Here is an 18,126-nt window from a genome sequence, read left to right on the forward strand (position 1 = left end):
CCTCTTTAAAGATGACAACCAAAGATGATACATCTGCAATAATTTTCCTGTCATCTTTTACCTCTGATCATTTTTCCTCACCTTGCTTGTTTCTGTGATTTTATATGCTGGGACCTATTGGGTATCCGGCACGAGTACCTTGTATGTTTGTTGCAGTCTTTGAAGGAGGCTCTGAGAAGGCCAAGAGATGAATTCTTTTCTGCTTACAAAGCAAGGATGAAAGCAACCTGCCCTCATGATTTTCCTGCTGAATGGGAGTCAGAAGGTTGAAATACTGCTTACTAAGCACAAGAATTATTATTTTGCCAACAAGCATGCCTAAATTAAGTGGAGAAAAAGAGCATAAAATTAAGCTTAAAATGTTGTTTTGTCTTTGGAGAGGAGGTGAAAGCTGCATAATTTTTCATTATTACCATTTGCTCCCCCGGAGGTAAGGTTAGGTCAGCACATGCAGTTTAAACTCCTGTTTCCAGAGGTTAACAACTCAGCTGTAAGGCTTCAGTCTCAGTTGAACATTTGGCAGAATTGCTGCCTTGAAATAATACCTCTGGTACATATATATATATATAATACCTTCTCCCAGAGGGTCTCAGAGCACTTTAACACACTGAACTGTGTAATGACTTGTTTCATTCACCATCAAAATGCAGCTACTTTTGAGGTTGAGTATGGTCTCATGATGCAGAGATCCATATAACAGTTTAAGTGAGGAAAAAATCATTATATTAAACTGGAAATACAAGAGGAATTAATATATTCACATACCTGCAAAAATTAGAGCATTTCAGTTTACTTGGTATTGTAAATGTGTAACATTTTCACTTTCTCTAGACATGCTTTTATAGTTATAGCAATACTACTGCAATGTCAAGATTAATGTAGAGATCATATTAAAAGGACTGAGGTTTTTTTTTTAACTTTAAATTCTTCTAATCATTCCTGCTTGCAAAACCTTTTCTAGAAGCTTTCTATTCAATAAGATTACGATTTTCAAAGTACAATAAAATTTAAATCTCAGATTTACCTAATAAACATTAAACATGGCTATAATTAACTCAGTTGCTTATGTACTTCTTACTAAAGAATCAACATTTTGGCATGGACAAGTGAAAAGAGAGGATTATTTGTCAGTTTGATAATTCAGCAGGATGAAGTACTAACAATGTTATTGTCAGAAGCTTTTCAAGACAGACAGCTGTGATCAAAATATTCAAATCTATGAAGTTCTGGTTTGCTATTTAGTTTCTAAAATAAAAATCATATGATTTTCAAACATGCTGACCATAATGGGAATGAGTAAGAGAGCTTGAGTCCAGTAATGGACTGGAACGAACATAGGTACTTAAAAAGTTCTTTAGAAAGTGCTGTGGAGTTAAACACATCAGAAAATCAGGACAGTAGATGATTACACGTGAATTTAGGTGGCTTATATAGTCAGCCAGGTTTAAAAGTCTTTTTTGTTTGTTTGTTTGTTTGTTTTTCTGTATTCTTCAGGAAAAAAAGCCTTAAACAATTAGCTTGAATAAAAAAAGTGTACATGGAGAAACTAAGCACTCAAGCACCTACCTGTCCCCTTGCAGTAGCATCTAGAGCTGTATATATACCACTTAATAACACAGTGTCAAGGCTTGGCACTTGATTGTAATCAAGTGGGAAGTTTAATTACGGGCATGAAGTTTTGGCCCTTGCCAGAGGAGTAGCACACATCAGGGACAGTGCCCAAGAGACAGTTTGGACATAAACATCCTGCTTTTTGGGGGAACGGAAATGGAGAAATTAGTTTTGTGGATGTTATTGGTCCAAAGAGAGATCTAAGGAAAAAGTAGGAAACATTAAGTCTAAGTGGGGAAGCCCCAGAGACTCCCAGAGCTTTTTAGCACATCTGTGGGTGGACGATATTGCTATATTGGGTGCTTAAACTCAGCCTACAACTTGCTTTAGGGCTCTAAGTAGTCAAAACAGATTTAATATAGGAGCATAGCATATCTAAACATATGTTATGAGTGGTGGCAAATAAGCTCTGAATTGAAGCGGTACCTCAGCACCAACCATGTGTTAATCTGCTTGCTACTACTAATCAATTTGTGCCAGCACACTCCAAGGGTGAGTGGAATGATTTTGAATCTGGCCATGGCGTACTATCTGCAGGTACCTAGAGGCTGTGTTTCCAATTCCGTTTCTAGTGAAATAAATCCCAAACAAGGCTGAATGAATTTCTTCAAATCAAAATTAAACCAATAACACTAAAATACTTAGAATGTTTCTCTGCCCATTAGGCTAGTCTATAGATACGTTAGATCCAAAATGTAGCCTACACATTGATGGTATTGAGAAAACATTAAGACAACAAACAGTAAAACTGCTTTTGCGACAGTCAATTCAAAAGAACTTTGTACACTTTGTAGCCCAAAAGCTGCTGATTCTGAGTGACAGGTAAATCAGATCTGGCTCTTCTCTTACAGCTTAATCTCTCTTTGCTGGGGAAAAATGTAAAAGGGCCATATATCAAAGAGAGCTCTAGCTAGCAAAGAGGAAAGACAGGAAAAGAGATGGCCTACATTTTTCAAAATGACTGATGATTTTGGATATTTCAATTTTGGGGCTCCTGATTTGAGACAGCTTAATGGATCTTGATAATCAGAGTGCAGTTGCTCAGCATATTGTGTTCAGATACCTATAAAGAGTCCAATAAACACTTATAAAATCCAGACTCAGGCAGGCAGGATCCAAACAGATAGAATTTTAGATGAAATATTGCAGTGCTTCCAGGCTTTTAGAAAGTGGTCAGTAGTAGCTAAGGTTTTCAGAGTTCTTGCAACAAAAATATTTTCCCTTCTATTTTTTTTTTCTTTTTTCCTTTCCCAAACAGACAGCAAGCTCAAAAGCCTCTAATCCTCTTTGCTTGAAGTTCTTTGGCCTCTGGGAGCATTCAGTGTAGTTTGGTTACCCATACTTTCCAGGCATGGTATGAGTGTTATTACCTCCAGTGACAGCACTGAGCTACTTCTTCCTGGTTGTTTTTTGTTTTATATAAAAATGCTTTAAAGTGTTCCAGTATGTACATATAAATCAAACCTCACTCGTCCCATGGATGGGACAGAAGGAGCTCCCATGGAGCTCCTGCCCACGTTCACCTGAATTTATTCAGCCCACTTCATTTATGGTAGTAGCACACCCTGCTCTCCCCTGCTGCTGTCTCCTCTCCTGGGATTTCCACCAGGCCAGCACATGCCTCCAATGATTTCTCTTCCCTCCAGCAGCTAAGACAGTGCTCCAGCAGCCTACCATTTAGGGATGAACTCCCAGCACTGACGCTGGCTCCAGAACAGCATACAGATGCTAGTTCCCATCCTGCCTGCTCAGCTCAGACCTGTAGGGAAGAACATACCCTCTCAGCTTCCATGTCTTGGCTCTCACTTTGGCCCCTGACCTCACAGTTCCTCCTCCCAGCCTGGCATCAGGCGACAATCAATACTACTGTCACCGAGGACTACTGCAGCATTTAAAGCTTTAGACTACCCACATACTTCACACAATAAGGTAAGCAAGGTTTTAAAAACAAAACCATTTTATCCTGCCCTTTTGCCTAATGAAAAAGCCAGCCTCTCCCCTTATAAGCTGGCCTACTGGAGAACACTCCCAGGCACAGCAGAGGAGCTACACAGTATTTCTGTGTGTTTCATAAATAGAGGGTCTTTTCCCACAATTTCAAATGTAAAGACAAAAGTAAAAGAAAGTGGAACCCCAAATTATATGTATATATATGGGACATGGTAGGAAATTGCAGAACATTGATTTTTAATTTTTTCATATTTTCTCCCTCCCCCAATATCTGATTTTCTAGAAACAAATCCAAATAAATGTAAGCCCTATCTTGGGGATTTGGGAAATTCTCTCTCCAGGTCACTTCAAAGAGCTTTCAAAACTTTGTGCAAGGCCTGGCAGTGCACGTACATAGTGGGTTTGCTTTAAAGCTACAGACTCTGGAAGCACTGGGGTAGTTATCAGCCCCATAGGGATCCTGCAGGAAACCTCAGAGGGCTCCAGCCCACATTTGCCTGTGCATCAGTGCAAATGCTTGATGATTGAGATCTTGTTGTAAAACATAACTTATGAGAAATTTTAATCTTTTCAATATGAATCTCCTTCAGCCAAAAGTTTTGATCCCAAATCACCAGGTCATTTTTGAAAACTGTGACTAGTAGCAAGGCACAGTGAATTAATAGCATGGAGCAATCCACCATACACCTTGCATTGAAACCTGACTCAAGGTTTTGTTTGTTTCCTTGGGGCTTTATTTTTTGCCAGATTACCCTGAACAGAGTGCTTCACTGTTTAAGTCTTGATGGAACCACCTCTCATGGATTACAGAGCATATGAACACTAGGATTAGTTTTTGCTGGATCAGGAACATCCACTGATTCTGTCTTTGACATGCCCTTTTATTATGAACAATTACATATGTCTTTGGAAACTATATGATTCCATATGGGATACAAGGCTTAATGAGGTGCTTTATGGATGCAATTCAACATTAACTTTGAATTTCCTGTTTTTTGTTGATTTTTGTCACAACCTTAACATTTTTCAAATATAGAATCACTGCATTAAAATAACAAACTGTATTTTAACCAAGATTTATTACACCCCAGTGAGATAAACCTTGTTTTCACTTTTAATAATAACATGATTTATTTCCACACAGCTGAACAGCCAAAAAAAAAAAAAAAGAGAGAAAAAGAGAGATAGATCTGGATGAAAAATAATACTTCCTAATACAAAAAATGTAGACATTTACAGGAAGTTAAAAGAAATCTCATTCAGCCCCAAGAATTAATATATCAAGCCCCTCATTCTGTCAGCTTTGTGATATACTTTGCTTATTCTTAAACACAATAAGAACCCATTGGTGTGAGCTACTATTTTTAAAGTTCTCTGGAAGATCGAGCAGCTAACCACCATGTTTGTGGCTGCTGGGCAGACCTAGGACCACTGACATTAAGTGGTCAGCTGCCAGGAACTCCTCAGAGAGGTGTTACTATTACATTACCAACTTTTTTTTTTTGTCATCTCTTATCTTTTTGCAAAACTACCCAGAGGACAGGTGTTTTGCAAGGCATGTATACCCTGCGAACCACCTGTGCTGCATGACTGGCTCTCTAACAGATTTTTTTTTTTTTTTTTTTTTTTTTTTTTACTGATTCAACATTCTCTCTTCCACCAAGTCCCAGGTGCTCTGTCTGAATACGACCAGAGTCAGATCAGAGCTGGGACACTTCATTCGCTTGAAAGGGAAGGGGAGGATCTCCAAATACTGACACAAAGAAAGAACAGAAATACAACTTCCCAGGAAAGTTATTATTTGGTATGTATTCTCCTATACCTCTAGATGAAGCAGTTATAAATAGAATCGTAGAACCACAGAATGGTTTGGGTTGGAAGGGACCTTAAATATCATCTAATTCCAACCCCCTGCCATGGGCAGGGACACCTCCCCCCAGACCAGGTTGCCCAAACCCCATCCAGCCTGGCCTTGAGCACCTCCAGGGATGTGGCAGTACATAAGCTTACTCACCTCCATTCAGTCCTAGGGGAAGTGGAGTCCCAGTCTGCAGCTGGAAGCCTCACTAAGCCTTTTGTATAGCAAATGTTTTCCTCTTGCTTATTCTTCTGTTTTTCACATTTCATCCTCATGAGTAAACCTGGCATAGCAGCCACCTCTATCCATGTGGAAAGAAATATCCATTTATCCCTTTATTGATTAGCTGCTTGAAGGCTTTGGTGAGGCTCCATGCCTTCCTTGAAAACTACATATTCAGCTTTCCCATTTGGAAATAGCTGTGCTATGTCTTTGCTCATTGCCACTGCAGTTCTGCATGTTTTCTTGCACTGCTTTCTGAGTCCCTTGTTCTTCTCTGAGAACATGAGCAGAGGACACAACACAGAGGACTGAGACTAAAATCTTGCTTCACCCTCACTTTCTTAGTCCAGTTTCCAGTGTTGCCTATCAATAGGAGAGAGCTTTTATTTTTTCCTTTGTCTCTTTCTCTCTCTTTTTTGAGGGGTCTATTCTCTTAGTGGCTCGTTTGGGCTTTGTACCCTGTTCTTGTGCAGCAAATCCCATTTTAGAACTGAAAATGTCATACTTTCAGGACACCAGCCTCTTGGGATCATGATCTCAAATTTGTGAACTACTTTACTGCTATTGAAATCACCTTTTCATGCTATCACACCTGCTGCCTCTATACTGGCACCCGTTCCTAATACCGTGAGACTCTATGGGACTTGGAGCAGCATCCACAGCAAAGCTCTGAACTTTCACAATTTTCTCTCCAGTTTTCTCATTATTTAAACAGTGCCATAGGTAGTCTCCATGGCTCAGTAACCTGCCAGGCAGAACAGATAGGAAGATGGTAGTGGAATGGACTGGAGCACAACTAGGATAACATATATTGGCACAAAACTTTCCCTAGACATTAGCACCTTTCTCTACATTTTTTCATGTACAAGATACAGTTATGCATCTGCACACAATTCAGGATACCTCATATACAAAATACCTTCTCCCCCAGACCCAGTAAATTGCAGGAGATTCTATTTATACATCTCTGCAGGATGAAAGTCAGAGTCTGCCTACTTAAGTGTCTGAGTTTATTATCAAGAGAAGTGCAGACACATCAAACATCTAACATAATGGGTGATTAGACCAGCTAAGGAAGGCTCCCCCTCTGTCTGGTCCTTAGAAGCCTACCTCTCCAATGACAGCTTGAAAAGATGAGATTTTGTAAGCTAAAGTTAGTTTCTGTGAGAATCCCTGGGGGCTCCTCAGACATTTCCAACAGAGAAGGATAAAGTTCTAGCAACTATATAGATTTCCATTATTTATATATAGATTGCAATTACCTACTGGAATAATTATCTATAAAGAATCACATTAGAGTTTTAATGGACTGAAAAATACTTTCATATGTTTTCAAAGAAGCCTTCCTAGGATAATTAGATACTTTTTTAAATCAGTCTGAGAGTCAGACAACTCAAATTACTGGTGAGCCAATGAATAGGAGATGACTAATTCTCATATAACTGTGTCACCTAGTCACTGTTATGATTAATGTATTGCAAAGCATAAAATAGAAAACACCTGAATTAAACCATCTGTCTGAGAATATCTTAAGGCAAGGAGGGGTAAATGGGAAAGGGAAATGAATATGAATTGCCACCAAGACTTCCCAACCAACAGAGAGAATAAGTCCGGCAATTTCATGGAACTTTTCAGACTGCATGCTTTGAATTACTGAAGTAAATATGGTAGAGGGAAAGCAATAAAGGACAAAGGAAAACAACATGAGCAAGAGGAGAAGGTCTTTATCATTGATTCTCTTTTGAGGGTAAACTTGGCCAGCTTTCTCTGTAGAGCATGGTGGCAGATGAATACACTTCTTTTATCTGCACTATACACAATCTTCTTCACTTGAAAAAGAAACAGAATGTTCACTAGTAGTAACTTGCACAGACACCAGCAAAACACATTTAACTTTCTCAAAGACGCAATTGTTTTTGTGCCCTATATCTCCAAAGTGTCATTCAGGTCTAAGACCTGAATCTCCCTGCCTCTCCTTGAGGTGTGGTTCTGTGTTAAACACAGAGATGCCAGCAACAAAAATCCTGCTGAAAGGCGCTTCTTCTGGTTCCTCTCTCTTATTCCCTGTTCCAATCCTCCCATTCAGTCCCCAATATTTACCGGGTCCCTCTGTAAACCACTTCAACATGCTAAAGCTGCAGAAAGCAACACTGGAAAGTTGGCTGATTTTATGCCCTGCTAATGAATCTATGATTTACAAAGGGACCTGACAGAAACAAGAGCTGTTAGAAAAGAGGGAACAAGGCTGCAAACCTGGGGAGAAGAATGAGATGCTATAGATTCCTACTTTGAGAAGGAGGAATAAGCAGGGCAGAATGGAACTATGAAACAGAAGACCTAGAAAATCCTTCATCTCAGCACTTGACAGGGATTTCTCAGACCACCTCTTTACTTTCGAAAATAAAATCCATGTAAAGACTAAGTGAATTAATAAAATGTAATCCAATGATTGATTAACTGAGTAAAAGGAAAATCCCTGTAAAGACTGCAGAAAGAAAAAAGACCATGTAAAATCCAAGTAAAGGCCACATATTTCCTTTGGAAAAGTGAAATCTTGCATTGACAGCAAACTGCACATTCTTGGAAGAAACTGACTGTGCCAGAAATTTGCTGGCTATGCTTGCCAGGAAGAACTAAGAACAGTGAAAAGATCACTCCCATTTTGCACAAACTGAGCTGTACATGAAACTACCTGGCAGCACAATTAGATGTGTTTCTCTGTTCTACATGATTTTTCCCCTTAAGTATTTTTTGATCTCAGTCTGATAACAAGAATGTCTACACGCAATCTCCTTGGAAGAACTGCTACAGATTACTCAAACAGATGGTGGGTTAAACCATGGATAACAGATTGGCCTAGATGACCTCTTTGGAAGTTGGAATTTAGGTTGGAAGCTCTTTCCAACCTAAACTGTTCTATGATTCTCTAACTTAAGCACGTGCATGTGACTGTGCTAAACAAAATGTATGTGAACGTAGTGAGGCACTGGAACAGGTTGCCCAGAGAAGCTGTGGATGCCTCATCCCCGGAGGTATTCAAGACCATGTTGGATGAGGCCCTGGGCAACCTGATCTAGTGGGTGGCATCCCTGCCCATGGCAAGGAGGTTGGAATTAGGTGATCTTTAAGGGCTCTTCCAACTTGAGCCATTCTATGATTCTATGAATGTGATAAAACAAGTTCTGGTGTCATGCAATCCTTTAAAAGTCATAAAGCATAAACTGTGACTCGTGGCAGTGTGAAATGTGATTGAAGGAATCATAAGCATGAAATGATTGTTTTCAGTGACTTCTCAAAAATGTTTACTGCATTAATTTAAATACTGGGGTTGTCAAAAAAAAAAAGAAAGAAAAAAGACAACCTCAGTAAATTTATGATTACTTGCAGAATAAAAATCAAACTTGCCTAAATATTATTAAAATAGTTTTATGTCAGTGACAGAAAGGGTTAAAATTTCAACAGTCACAGTTGAAGAAAGATGATAATGTTTCCCTGAGAGAAAGCAAAGCAATTATCCATCCTTCTTTTTACAGGTAGTTCTGTTCCATCCTATTTCTCTTTCTAACCACACCTCAGTTCATTTAGGAAAATGCATTTCTGCTTGACGCTTTCTTCCCAGCTGTGTTGAAAAATTTATCCCAATTAAATCAGTACTGTATTTGGCTACAAAAAATTATATAATACTGAAACTGTGTCACCAATACATTACTTCATTTAACAGCCTTCCTGATATATCCGTTTTTCACTAATTCTTTTTTTCCTTGTATCTATCCAAATAAAAGGGAATTATTTACATTCAAATCCCTCTGAGATACTCATCTGGATCAATATCTTTCTCTTTGAACACTTAACAGTGGTCTACAATACCAGGACTAACAGAAGTGGAGGTTTCAGTTAACAAAGCTTTTCTTACATAGGTCAAAAACATTATTTAGCTTCAGATGACTAGCTGGGTAGATGAGGGGAGAGCAGTAGATGTTGTCTACCTTGACTTTAGCAAGGCTTTTGACATTGTCTCCCATAACATCTTCATAGGCAAGCTCAGGAGGTGCAGCCTAGATGAGTGGGCAGTGAGGTGAATTGGCAATTGGCTGGATAACAGAGCTCAGAGGGTTGTGCTTAGTGATGGAGAGTCTAGCTGGACGCCTGTAGGTAGCGGTGTCCCCCAGGGGTCAGTACTGGGTTGAGTCTTGTTCAACCTATTCATCAATGACGTGAACAACGGAACAGAGTGCACCCTCAGCAAGTTTGTTGATGACACAAAGCTCGGAGGAGTGGCTGACAGCCCAGAGGGATGTGCTGCCATTCAGAGGGACCTCGGCAGGCTGGAGGGTAGGACCAAGAGGAACCTCATGAAGTTCAACATGGGAACGTGCAGGGTCCTGCACCTAGGGAGGAATAACCCCAAGCACTAGTACAGACTGGGAGCTGGAGAGCAGCTCTGCAGAGAGAGACCTGGGAGTCCTGGTGGACAGCAGGCTGACCACGAGTCAGCAATGTGCCCTTGTGGCCAAGAAGGCCAATGGTATCCTGGGGTGCATTAGGAAGAGTGTTGCCAGCAGGTCAAGGGAGGTGATCCTCCCCCTCTACTCAGCCCTGGTGAGGCCACACTTGGAGGAGGATTGTGTCCAGTTCTGGGCTCCCCAGTACCAGAGGTGCATGGAGCTCCTGGAGTGAGTCCAGAGGAGGGCTATGAAGATGATGAGAGGACTGGAGCACCTGACAGGCCTAGAGAACTGGGCCTGTTTAGCCTGGAAAAGAGAAGACTGAGGGGAGACCTGATTAATGTATATAAATATCTGAAGGGAGAGTATTGAGAAGATGGAGCCAGTCTCTTTTCAGTTGTGCCCAGTGACAGGATGAGAGGCTATGGGCACAAACTGAAGCACAGGAGGTTCTGGCTGAATATGAGGGGGCACTTCTTGACTGTGAGGGTGACAGAGCACTGGGTCAGGTTGCCCAGAGAGGTTGTGGAGTCTCCTTCTCTGGAGATATTCAAAACCCACCTAGATGTGATCCTGCACAATGTGCTCTAGGTGATCTTGCTCTGCAGGGGGTAGGATTAGATGATCTTCAGGGATCCCTTCCAACCTCGGCCATTCTGTGACTCTGTGATCTGTATGCAAACTGTAGAATGTGAGAGCACAGATCTAATTGAATTAGACAAAGACAGATTTTGGATTGCTTTGTTTCTCTTGTGGAAGTGGAGCACATCTAATACTGGATATACTGGGAAGATGATGAAAGTTACTTTCTGAGTTACAAATGTATAGTTTGTGAAGCCAGCCCAGTTAAGATTGGTACCTTAGAAAAAGTCCACTCGCCAGATCTTACTCCATGAGTTAATACATACCTGCGTCAATTTATGTGTGCATATATTAAAATGATAAAGGAAAAGAGTAACACCTCGTGTTCACAGGAAATTTTTGAGCTTACCAGAATTTCATTTCCTTTATTTTGGGGGCATTTTGTTTTCACCTTGGGGCTTTAAAAGCATTTCTTACACTCTGAAAAGTATGAGAGGAATCTGATCGACAAAACCAATACATCTGAATTGTGCTGTTAATCAGGACATATCTGAGGGCAGTTTGGGCCTTCTTTATATATTCTACCTTATTACTCCTCTTCAGAGAGAGAGGGAGACCAGAAGTCTATATCCTACATATGTTTTCCTCTGGCCACAAGGGATTATATAGTTTGGTACACAGCAGTTGTTGTGCATAAAAGGCCTTAATCAAATGTGCAGACAGACCATTTGCAGCAAGTGAAACTTGTTTCTCTGAGGATTATGTGTTCTGTAATAAAGCTTCCAATCTGCAGTTAATAAAAGGAGATAAAAAATGGAAAATTGTAGTTCCTGACAAAAATATGAATGAACTTCTTTTGGTGTCATGCTAAATTCTACCTGTAATACTATACTGCATTTTGATAATTCCTCTGTGACGTTATCATTATGTAAAGAGGTGATTCAAGATTGTTTCAAAAATCTGGGGTTGTAAATGCTTCAAAATACTGGCAGAGGTAATCTGTTAGAATTCATCCCTAAAGTTAATGTTTGTCTTACTCCCACCAATGTTGAGTGGGCTAAGATTTTGATCCTTCTTTTTTTTTTTCTTTTCTTTTCCAGAAGAATATATGGGAGGTTTTAAAAGATCCTCATTCTTTCTCATTTTGTGAACAAGAGGGAAAAAGAAAGAACAAAATATCCCCTTTACAAAATACAAGATTCAGGGCATAATACTCATTCCCAGAGTTTGTAGGAACTGTACCAGAATAAGGAGAAAGGTGCATGCAAATGTTGACCTTATCAAGCAAAAGAATTTTACAGCAGCCAACCTATTGTTAATATGAAAAGAGCCATAGAAATGGTAGTGAAAAGTGATATGTCAATGATGCATCCCTATAAAAACACAGGATAAAGGATGGAAGAAAGAAGTGCTGGTGAAGACAATGAAAAGAAAAAGAAAGGTGACATAGAAGCTTGCAAAAATAGTATCACAGAAAAATGACCTAAAATGATCATAGAATCATCTAGGTTGGAAAAGACCTTCACGGTCATCAAGTTCAACCATCAACCTGACCTAACGTGTCCCATCAACAAGCCATGTTCCTTAGTGTCATGTCCACACGTCTCTCAAATACCTCCAGGGACGGGGACTCCACCACTTCTCTGTGCAGATGTTTCCAATACTTGACCACCCATATTTTATCAGTCTGTTTTCTCAGGTGACAAATGACAAGATGTGAGGAGACAGTTTGTAACTGCACCAGGAAAAGTTTAGATTGGACATTAGGAAGAATTTCTTCATGGAGAGGGTGGTCAGGGATTGGAAGTATTGATGATCTTGAAGGTTTTTTTCAACCTAGATGATTCTGTGATTCTGTGACTGCTGTAGTGAGCTGAGGAAGGTGAAGCTTCTAGCATAGACACACAAAATAAGGTATCTAAAGTAGACTGAAAATCCATTTGTTCCTCAGTAAATCTAGCTTGAAAAATCAGACCATCTGGATCACACCCATCTTCATCTCCCTAAGACTTCCAGCAAAGGAGGAAGAAAGACTTCCTTAGATCAGACCCATTGAACAGGAAGTTTCGTATAGGTTTAAACTGCATTTTTCAGAAAACAAACAAACAAACACACAAAAACACCTCTAAGCTTAAAGTTTAAAGTGTTTAAATTTTTGTTTAAAGAAAATATTTCAGTGGCAATCAACATTCTGAAAACATGCAATTATGCAGGAAATTTTTGTTGATTGAGTCTTTGCAATCACTATTATCTCACAGTCCATTCTATACAACATTCTAATTTATTTTTTGTCCAGGCTTTATATTTCTGTTAATATGGCAATTGTGTGTGTGGTGCTGAAAAGGTAAGGGATGAGAAATGCTAGTGGAAATTGTCAAAATGAATAATGAGAAGGAAAAAAAATAGAAGGGTCACAAAGAAGAATATCTTGATTGGAAGCTCCTGGGTGGCCACGTAGCAGTGAGGAATGACTTTGAAATTAGATGCTTTTGTCTCTTTCTGTTGGCCCATGAGATATGCAAAGGTGAAGCTGAGGGTGAGGGCAGGAGAGGTGAGGAGAGAAAAAGCAAGATGAAGAAGAGTAGCTCCTAGGTACGAGAACTGAGGAGAGGAGAGGCATACCTCTTGTACTTCTAGAGAAGAGAAGCTTTGCAAGGTCCTGACTTCAAGAAAATCTTAAAAAATAACACCAGCAACACCTGACTGTGTCTTCTTTCTTTCTTTTATCTTTTCCAGCCTGGGGAGGAAAATGGGTTTATTAATTCAATTCAAGATTTTCTCCTCAAGATATTTTTTATTTCCAGAGTACACTGAAAAAAACCTTTGTTTTGAAAGAACTGAGGTTTGTAATGCATTTTATCTCTGAAAAGGATTTGCATGGGGAAAGACCAGTTTCCTGATGAACACTGTCATGGTTCCCGTGTAACATATGTGTACTAAGAAGTGTGGTAAGAAAAAGGGAGAAAATAAATTTCTGTCTTGGAGCTTCTGAAGTTCCCAGTACTCAAGATTTCAAAATTTAGCTTAAATTCATATTGGAACAAAGTTACAAAATACTGAAGCTTTTTTTTTTTTTTTTTCTGTTACGGATTTTTTTTGGGGGGGGGGGGATTACTTGATTTAGTGGGAATAAAACTCTAAGCTATTTTGTTTTGATTTTCTTTAGATATAAAATCACACAGAAAATATGTCATTGTGTAGTTTCAACAAAAAGCGAAATACTATTCTGAAAATGTTAAATTAGAATGTTTCTGGACTAACAGAGCTTCTCATGGTAATTTTTTCCTAATGTTAAATTTGAGAAACCCACTCTCCCAGAAATTTTGATTTTGATGAAAAAGTTTCTGCTAGAATTTAGCTAGCATCTAGCTCCATAGACCACCGTGAAATAGATAGTGCAGCTCACCTCTTCCAGCTCATAAATGAGACATAAATGGTTTAAATATATAATTCAGGCTAGCAAATGTTCAGCCACTGCCAATTTTAAAAAGGTATTTTTCCTCTCGCAATAATGTAAGTGCTTCTGATCAAAACTGCCAGATGTCTCCCAGAGAGTGAAGCGATTAGTTTATGCTATCAGTTATTACAATGCGGATGAATATAATGATAAGGCAAACTCATTTCATAGCAGGATTAATAATGAAATTGTTTAATTAAGAGTAGGATCTGAATCAAAACCTGGGCTCCAAATGCCCCTTAACTTGTGAAAGGAACTTCACAAGCCAAAACATAAAACTAATGCTCATCACTAATTTTACTGCACGAAACCAAAATTATCAGTGGTACTTCACTTTATTTTTAAGCAGTTCATTAGTCTGATTTATTCTGGTGGTTGCATAGGAGATACCATTGCTACGCAAAAGGTTACTAGGAATTATGTGTTATTCTGCAGCTTTGTCAAGCGTGGCTATTTATGTTAGAGATTGGCTGGAAAGTGGGTCTTGTTTAATTTAGACTCAACTAAAACTGTCCTAATATGTAAGGATCTTGTTTAACCTAAAATAAATAGGTTAAAACCAAAACAAAACACATTTCGTTTCCATTTTATTTTAGGGAAATGGGGTCATTTATGGAGATGTGGACTATTCCAGGTAAAATAATGATCCACTGGGTACTTTGCATAAAAGAATGAAGGAAAGAACTTAAGGTTTAATTTTAGAAATGTATCATACCATATCAGCTAGTCAGAATGTCTTATAGCTTTCACTCAAGGAAGCTGATGGAAAAGTTTGGTAATAATTTGTCAGATGTTTGATCCAATTATATGAAATCAACATCACTGATGAGTGGATCTGGTGAGGCCCATACCTAAATCAGAGACCAGAGCTACGGAATGCATTTTTGTGAACATGATGTAGATCTTTGTATTGTCACAGATCTTTAAAGTCTTGGCCTGATTTCTCTTTCTCTCAAAACACTATGATTAATGTTAGAAATGAGTAACACATTGCAATTATAGTATCTTCCATCTGACATTGTAAAAGCTTTTCAGTATTATGGTCACTTATTATTATTATTAATTATTATTATTTATTATTATTGTTATTATATTGTTACAGAGAGGGAAACTGAGGCCTAAACAAGGCTAACAAGAAGCCTGGAAGGAAGTTGCTGTGTTAAATGTAGACAGTTTGCATTTCAACAGGCAAGTGAGAAAGTGTTTACTGCACAACCCCTGGGGCCAGGCAGCAGCTGCAGTCTGTAACCATAACCCATCCTTGTGTTACACCTATGGGGCAAGAATAAGAGAGAAGGCAGCAGGAAAATACATGATTATGGAGAAAAAGAAAAGAGAAAGAGAGATCAGCAGCAATTATGAGTGTTCAGAAATGAAAGGAGAGAGGATTCATTTGATACAAAACTTATGGGCAGAGTCTTGTCTTGCACAGTGATAAGTGTTTTCAGATTCTAAATGGGGTTAGGCAAAATTCACTGAAATTGTCTTTCTCACAGAGGAGATGCTGTCTGTTTCTTTAACTGGAAAGCTCTTCAAGACTTGAAGGAGGATGTGCAGCCTCTAGGGTGGGTTTCAACCTCCCTAAATTTACTTATGTTTAGTTATAAACACCTAATCCCTACTCACTCCCAGGGAGCCACTCAGCCTGTCTATTTTCCAGGACAATCCCACTATATTATTAAGCTGTAACAGAGCTTCCCTTTGCAGCTCTCTGTGGAGCCTCCATGTCCCTGACATTACTGGCATGGTGGCTCAGCTTCAGCTGGAGGACTAAAGCATGCTTTCTTCCCTTGTTCAAATTGCAGTGCTTGTGAGGAATGCTTTAGATGTGGTTGATGCTTGAATACAGTCTTGGGCTCCTGTCTGCTGGTAGGACGGTCACATGGAAGTGGGCAGGATCTTTAATTCTCTTACAGATGGATTTAGTTGTAGGCCTTGCAATGGGACATGGTCAGAATAGTGGTGTCTCTTTGCTTTTACTTAGACGGCTTCGATAGATGAAAGAAAGGAATGTTTTCACAGCCTACTTTGGGTATGAGAGCCTAGGAAACATTTAGATGAAGTAGGAAGTACTTCAGGTAATGTAAGCAGGCCTAGAAAGTGACCTATTGACTGGACTAGCTATGTGCAGCTTATGAGTGTTGTAGCTGTTTACATGCCAGCTTTAATCAGGCTCATGAGGCTTCATCTATTTTAACATTTCTTGTGCACACCAGAGCCTCATCTGAACTGGGAACCAAAATACCATCCTCCCTCCTCCTCCTCTTTTCTAAACACTAGCCCAATATTTCTTAATGAGGATATCTTTTTTTCCATTCCCTTTTCCTCCTGTTCTCATGTATATTTACAAAACAAACAAACAAACAAAAAACAAACCTATCCCTTAAATCATTTAACAAAACATAATATATTTTTATCCTTCAGTTCTGATCTGCTCAAGCTGGCAGGTACTATTATTATGATGATCCACTGTGCATTGACATAAGTTGATCTGTTTTCCTTTTTGGAAAGAAAATGCTAATGACTGGAGCATTTTTCCTTTTTTTTTTTTTGTTCTACTCTTGAAAGAACAGCTTATTTAAAGAAGCATAACAGCTCTTTCTCTGAGCATTTAATGAGAGGCAGCCAGCTGAATCACTTCCATCAGCCTGAAGCTCTGATTCCTGAACTTTGCATACAAGCCCTTCATTGCATTTTTGCTTCAATTTGAGGGCAGTGTCATCGCAGATGAAGACACTGAATGAGGAACAGTGATGCAAGCATACAAAGGGTAGATACAATTAAATGGCTTCTGGAGACTGACTGGTCAAAGACTCATACAAATGTTCTGCGCTAGAAAATATTTTTGACAGAGAAATTAAACATGAAAACACCTTCACTCTGTCTTCATTATAGCCTAGTTGCAACTTTTTTTTTTTTGAGACTCTTCTATTCCGCTACCAGCTGTTATAGATGAAACCTCATTAGGATCCTCATTAAACTCTCTGGTTGTTTTTGCCTTCCTCTGCTGCAGTTGGTACTGACCTCTATTGGAGGCAGGATATGAGACTGGATGAATCAACAGTTTGACTGTGGTATTGTGGTGGTGCCTATAAGGTAGTCACCTCCATGATTATCCCCTTATGGCTAAAGAGATGTTCATTCCCATATTAATAAAAGGTAATATGTCTGAGAAGCCTGATTATTCTAAGTAGCCTGTTTATTATTGAAGTGTTTTGGTAATAATGTCCCTTCTGAGCTCTACTTTTGCAGGCTTAATTCTATGACTAGATATAACTATGTATGGGCAGATTCAACTTTCAGGACTTGAATGCACTATGCTGGGTCACATCCTTGATAAAGGTGGAATTACTTATATGAACTAAAACAGGAGGAGGCTATCACAGTTTATCACTTCAATATAGGCCTTATGTGTTACGTAGCCTTGTGCCAGCTCTTTGCCTTTGGCTAAATTGCACTTCAAGCCCTGAGTCAAATATGCACATTGAAAGCTACCTTGAGAGTCAGGGTTGGAGAATGTTCTACTTGACTGGGGATAAAATAAAACTTAAATAACATCTTTTGATTTGGTTAAAAATGAGCTTGTTAAGCAGCACTGGCTGCTTTATCATAAGAAATGACAGTATTTGCTGTAAGTGGTGCCTAAAATAGACATGAAACTACTTGATCTAAGTGGAACCATTTCATAATATGTTCATTTTAAACATGGGCAGCAAATTCTATCAGTATGGCAAGAGAATTTTATCAAGAGAACTTTGTGATGCTTAGATGATGATTTTTGCCATTTATTACTACAGCTGTGGCAAAGATAGTGGTAAACTTTTACAGTTTATTTCTCCCAGTAGAATAGACACATATGGTCACAATTACATATATGGTTATCACCATACCATAAGAACCTTGTTTTAGTTTCTTAAAATATTAATAATTTAGGCTGAAACATACTAGGTTGGTTATCTGCCTATAGCTAAAGTGTTTGGAAAGTTTCAATGCATCTTTTT

The 18,126-nt window shown here is 39.0% G+C and overlaps 1 protein-coding gene across 2 annotated transcripts in view; it reads left to right on the forward strand.

Moving 5' to 3' along the window:
* Positions 1–18,126, forward strand: part of LOC310895793 (uncharacterized protein) — a 45,861-nt gene that overhangs the window by 7,897 nt on the left and 19,838 nt on the right. Inside the window, exon 1 of one of the 2 annotated variants that reach the window (XM_083827459.1) lies at positions 16,009–17,284. The exons of the other annotated variant lie outside the window; for it this stretch is intronic. The gene's annotated coding sequence lies outside the window, so the exon portion shown is untranslated. Of the gene's footprint in view, positions 1–16,008; positions 17,285–18,126 lie in introns of those variants that run through there. 2 annotated transcript variants of the gene reach the window in all.

This window comes from Anser anser, assembly GCF_964211835.1.
Source record: "Anser anser genome assembly, chromosome: 2".
Classification (NCBI taxonomy): Eukaryota; Metazoa; Chordata; class Aves; order Anseriformes; family Anatidae; genus Anser; species Anser anser.